The sequence below is a fragment of the Panthera pardus genome, unplaced genomic scaffold (genome assembly GCF_024362965.1).
Source record: "Panthera pardus isolate Hobbes unplaced genomic scaffold, ASM2436296v1 HiC_scaffold_1, whole genome shotgun sequence".
In the NCBI taxonomy this organism is placed as follows: Eukaryota; Metazoa; Chordata; class Mammalia; order Carnivora; family Felidae; genus Panthera; species Panthera pardus.
In genome coordinates this window covers 59,450,950-59,456,733 of record NW_026526654.1, presented here as the reverse complement: position 1 = coordinate 59,456,733, position 5,784 = coordinate 59,450,950, and the positions used below count along the sequence as shown (strand labels likewise).

General features: G+C 35.9%; 1 non-coding gene across 1 annotated transcript; it reads left to right on the top strand.

The window, feature by feature from the left end:
• Window positions 1-3,794: 3,794 nt before the first annotated feature.
• On the top strand, window positions 3,795-3,901 carry LOC128776604 (U6 spliceosomal RNA). Its single transcript, XR_008421768.1, has one exon. It is a non-coding gene; the product is annotated as a U6 spliceosomal RNA (small nuclear RNA).
• The last annotated feature ends 1,883 nt before the right edge of the window (window positions 3,902-5,784 follow it).

Genomic DNA, 5,784 nt, shown 5'->3' with positions numbered 1-5,784 from the left:
TTCACAAATTATTGTCATGACTGTGACTACTAGTCACGTTGGTTTATAAGTAGTCCATAAGCAATATAAATAGCATAGTAGTCACAATGAATATTTATTTTAATCACATTTTAACTCATTAGGATACTCGGATGTTGGTAGAATATTTACAGAATGAAAGACACAAAAGGAACTTGGAGGGATACAAAACAGCTAGGTCACTTTGCTTGATAACGTCAAGGTGAAGAAGTCTTAGAGTACCCACAGCAGGGAATGGGCGAGTATCTCTCAGCATAACAGACGAGTGTCACGCATTAATCAAGGGCAGAATAGTCTACAGACAGAATTTGTGGGAAGTTTTTATACTACTGGGTAAGCACTGAAGCAGTCCATGTGCCAGGGGTTCTTAGGTGAATACAGAAGAACATGGATAATTTTTTGTAAGTAAAAATGGCTGAGAAGGAGTGAAACATTTGAAGCGATAAAGCATGAAAATAGCAGGTGGAATAAATGGAAGAACTGGCAAGTTTTTACCTTTTATTTTCAATTGACATAGGAAAAAATTACTGATTATTTATCTCATTTTCTCCTAACTTTGGCAAGCCTATTACCTAAAAGACATATATCTGCTTCCCCTTACACTGTGGAATATATTTTCCCTTGGACTTTGAAACAGAGATCATGTAATCTGTAACACATCATATAATATGTAATAGGGTCATGTGATGATTAGTGTCCCTTGGACTTTGAGACAGAGATCATATAATATGTAACACATCATATAACATGTAACACAGTCAGGTGATGATTAGTGTCCATTAACCTGCATGAAAAAAAAAAGGAAAACAATTCACAAAAATAGCTGTTGTCATAAAATAAGTAATACATGTTGGTCAACAATGAATCATCAGATGAAAATTTAATTCTTAACTCATTCATTAGTTTGGGGATCACTTAATTTTTGTGTTCCTCAATTTCTGCAAAAAGTAAATAGTGTTAGATGTACTATCCATCTTCACACTTTATTAGTATTTTAATGAGAGCGTTTATTAAATGCAAGCAAATGCCATCAATCTCCATTAAAATATATTTTACTATATTAAATTATCTCAAAGTGGGGGCGCCTGGGTGGCTCAGTTGGTTAAGCATGTGACTCTTGGTTCCAGCTCAGGTCACGATCTCGCGGTTTCGTGAGTTCAAGCCCCGTGTCAGCCTCTGTGCTGGCAGCTGAGAACTTACTTGAGATTCTATCTCTCCCTCTCTGCCCCTCCCCTACTTGTGCTCTCATTGTCTCTCTCAAAATAAATAAGTAAATTAAAAAAAATTTTTAAAAAATGTCTCCAAATGGAGGTTTTAATTTAGGCATGAAGTGATAATTGGGCTTAATGTTATTTTGTTGAGAATGATGGTATGTGTATCTCAATAGGGTTCAAGGATGGAGAATGTATTAATAAATTGTGTTTCACCAGCAGTGAGGAGTAGAGTAAAATATTGACTACTTCTGAGTCAAATAACCTACTTGTTTTCCTGGCACCGTCTTATTCAAACATTTACATCTGTGGAAATTGTTTGCATTTGCTCCTTTTTCAAAAAAAATCAATCCTACTCTGTGGCAGTTATCAATTAACTGCCTCTCATCTCATTTCCTGTTTTATTAAACTGGAGCTTAACCCTGTGAACAGGTTGTGCTTAGAAGAAACTGACAACTTGAACCTATAATAACTCTAAGCCTCCCTGTGCCATTTAAGTAACCTGACCACTGGTACCTGAGGAAATGAACCTTCCTTTGCTTAAAACGTCTGTTAATCTTTCTGGGGCAGACACTTTCAAGGGGATACTAATTCTTCTTGCTACTTGACCCATGAATAGAGTCACATCTCAACATGAATGTAAAGAAATGACCCCAGGGAGACAATTCTGTAAATTTCTTCAGAGTGCTACATTATATCTAGCTTCCAAAGCCTTTCTTATTCAAACATCCTCTTTACTTAGAATTAAGTAAGGATTATGGGCAAGCATGAAAATATTCATGAAGAATGTCTTCTGACAACTTATTGTAAAGAACAGCAAGGACTTACTTGGCCCACAGGGACCAAACATCTCATTAATCTTGATCTCCCAAGAAATCAAATAGATGGAGAGCATACTCGAATATTGCATGACTAATATAAAAGTGAGAGAAAAAAAAAAGCCTTCTAGATCTGGTGGCCAAAAAAAAAAAAAAAAAAAAAGACTTGAGTCAGTACAGTGCAAAATCATGGCCTTATACCCAGTGCTAGACTAAAGGCAGGTCACCGACATAGAGCACCTTGATTGAAAGGGAGGGTGGTCCCTCCTGGATATCAGATAACCATGCGGCCCAAGTTTTCCATGTCTGATCCATTTATTTATAAAAAGTTGGACATGGGTAGCAACAATCTATCATCAAGTAGAAATAATATATAAAAAATGGGTTTTGGCAAGGCTGGAATATACAAGTAAGTTGCATAAGCAAATGTCTCAGTCTTTTTTGAAACTGATTTCTTCTTCATTGCCTCCTTTCCATCAGTCCACACCCATTGCCTTGTAACAATTGCATACAACCAGTTGACTGGAAATAAAACACTGGGGTCTAGTTTACATCTGGGTCTGCAGGATATGCTGGTATTACCTGAAAGTACAATTGCATCGTTACATCCCCACTCAGAATGACTGCTAATATTGAGTACTTACTCTTAATCACAAATAGTTCACATTAAATATCTGGGATTAACTCTACACTGGCACTGTCCAATACTGATGCTTTCTAATATGGTAACACTAACCACATACGACTGTTGAACACTTGAAATGTGGCTAATGCTACTGAGGAACTGAACTTTAAAATTTTCTTAACATTGACATAAATTTAAATGTGTATAGTCATATGAGGCTAGAGGACATGTTATTAGACAGTGTAGTTTGAGACAGATTCTGTTTTATTTACTAGACACATAAAATGGACATTAATATCTGTTATTCCTTTAGTATCTTCAAATCAGCCCTCTCCTTGTTATACTGATGGTTACCTCTTTTAATTCAGTTTTTTCATCTGTATTGTTGCACCATCTTCCTGTATGTTCCCCTGTCATTGTACTCCATCCTAGAGACCCTAAGATATTTGTAAAACATAAAAAACTTAGTTTGTCACTTCTGTGTTTACACTCAGCTCCCCAAAGCCTTCAGTATTTTGGCCCCAGATTTGCTCTCTAGCCTCAGACTCCTGCCACATCATCAAAAACTCACCCGATTCAGGAGGACATATCACCCCTTCTAAAATTCTTTTAAGAAATTGTATATTTTTATGTCTTCATGATTTTGCATGTTAAAATTGCTCTTTCTGGAATGATTCTCCAGCATTTTCACTGATGTTTCTCTAATTCTTCCTTTAAGACTAAGCTCATTTGTAACCCGGTGATCTTTAACTGCTCCTAATTCCCCAGAGAAATCTATGTTAAGGATCTCTCTTCACTGTTTACATAACATACACTTTTACTATCCTGGTGATAACTACTAAATTGACAGCTGACTGTGGTCATAAATAAAAGCTTAGTAGTCCAGGACTCACAATATAAAATGTTTTCTTCAAGGTCGAGTACTCATTTAAAGAGAACCCCTGAATGATGACGAGAAAGAGTTATCTAATATGATGGTTCCGTGGTATATTTGATGGCTTAAATATATTGATAGTTTTGAAATACGTAGGTTGTCAATGAACTTTGTTCAAATAAACTAAACACTTTTCCTCACTTCTGTTCAATATTAAATAATTTTATATTGAAAAATATTTGCACCCAGTGCTCACTTTGGCAGCATGTGCACTAAGATTGGAAAGACGCATAGAAGACCAGCACGGCCCTTGTGCAAGGGTGACCTGCACATTCATGGAAATCTCCCAACCTAGATTTCAATTTGCAGTATATTGGAAAGTATGTAATTCAAGGACAAGAATATTCTTATTTTTTATGTGTTCCAGAACATCCCATGTAACTGAACATGGTGGCAGTATTTATCTTTATTTAAAAAGTTCTTGTGAGGAGGCGACATAGTAGGGGATGATCAAATTATCCAGAAAATGGTTTCTGTGAGACTTTACTTTGATATCAAGTCTTCATAACTTGTTATTTTACCTTTATTAGTAGAGACTTACTTTCACTATAAAAATTCTGATTTTCTTGGGGCGCCTGGGTGGCTTAGTTAAGCGTCCAACTCCTGATTTTAGCTCAGGTCATGATTTCACAGTTCATGAGTTCAAGCCCCAGGTCAGGCTCTGTGCTGACAACGCAGGGCCTGCTTGGGATTCTCGCTCTCCCTCTCCCTTTGCCCCTTCCCTGCTCACACTCTCTTTGTCTCTCTAAACAAACAAACAAACAAACAAACAAACTTAAAAAAAATTCCGATTTTCTTAGTTTCCTGAATAGAACTTACACATCGGATGTAAAAGAGTAATGCTCCCCCCAACCATGATATATAATGTGCCATAAGAAGCAGCTTTGTCACTTATTGTCATTAAGTACCCATTAATACAATATTTTTGTCTGTTTATATCATGAGATGATTGATTTAAAAAATTTATAAATGTATTATGTGTGCACATTTCTTCATCTGATACACTCATTGAGAATCTCATCCTTGATGAACTTTCCATGCATGCTTATTTTACATTTATTTTCCTTGTTATCTCACTGTCTTGAGTCCTAAAAGTATGCATAATGGGAATAATTACTCTTAAGCTTATGTGCCCTTTATTTCACAGTGCATTTAGAAGACCCAATCTATGAAAGAGTGACTTTCTTTTTCTCTAAAATAACTACCAATTCAAGGTGTTTATTGGTGGCAGCACGGTCCATTAACGCAATCCCCTAAGACTTGCACTCTGCTATGATGAACAGATTCTGCTACGGAAGAACATCCCAGGCAATAAAAATATAATCTCTTTTCAGAGTCATTACCCTCAGCAATTAAAGCTTTTAAAAGTAGAAAACTCATATTTTCAAGTTTTTTCACTAGGTGATCAGATTTTTTAAAAAATAGGGTGTAAATAAAGAAGTGATAGTTGGATATTTTACTCTTACAAATTAGTTCCTAAACTGATTTGCACTTTGAAGTTAGTCTAGGCTACTGAAGCAATCTTGCTCTTTTAAGAGTAACTCTGTTACAGAAGTTTTCAGTTTTAAGTACTCGTTTAGTTAAAAACTCATTAGTAACTTCTCTTGCTAATTGTTTATAAAACTAGGTATCTTGGAATAACTGTAGTTTGGAAAAACTAAACTTTGTTATATTAATTGCTGAGAAGTCACAGAAGTAAAGATCAGATAGTGTCTAAAAATGGAAATTAAAGGAGGACTCCTGGGAGAACATGAGCTTCTCCCACAATGGCTGTCTGGGGTACAGTGAACCAAGAGAAAGCCTAGGTTCTGTCCAAGATGGAATCTAACAAAAGATCCTCTTGCTCCCACAACATACATGTGCACACATGCTCAACACTGTGATCAGTTTGGGCCATACAATCAATGTAAATGTGAACAAGAAATAAACTCTCCTGAAAAAAGGGGGCAATAATGAAACCTGACTATCTTGATGTTTTAGTACTCAGGAGAGGGAGGAAATTAGTTTCCCTTATGAATATGTGACATCTAATGGACCTCTTATGATTTTTGTAGTTCAAACCACTTTGGAGCAAAAACATACAAAGAAAAACTCAACAAACCAAAGAAAATTTTAAAAATAACCCATCTCTTCAAAGTGAGAATTTAAATAGTCTTCTAAGTCACTACTATTCTTGAG